Raw genomic sequence first — 244 nt, 5'->3', positions numbered from 1 at the left:
GGCGAATAGTTGTAATTAGTAGTGGAGAAGAAAGAGAAAAATATATATGATCTAAATTTTATATACAGATAAAGGAAAGTAGAAAGCAAGGAGAAAGAAATTTAATGAAAGAAAACAGTAGTTAGCAAGGATTAGTTAGAATAAAGAGTGAATGATGAAGAGGAAAGGGGAAAATAAGAAAAGAAAGAAGAAGAAAAACAAAAAATAAGGAAGGAAGGACGGAGAAAATGTGAGAAGGAGGTGG

This window comes from Penaeus monodon, chromosome 21, assembly GCF_015228065.2.
Source record: "Penaeus monodon isolate SGIC_2016 chromosome 21, NSTDA_Pmon_1, whole genome shotgun sequence".
NCBI lineage: Eukaryota > Metazoa > Arthropoda > Malacostraca > Decapoda > Penaeidae > Penaeus > Penaeus monodon.
This window is presented reverse-complemented; position numbering follows the sequence as displayed.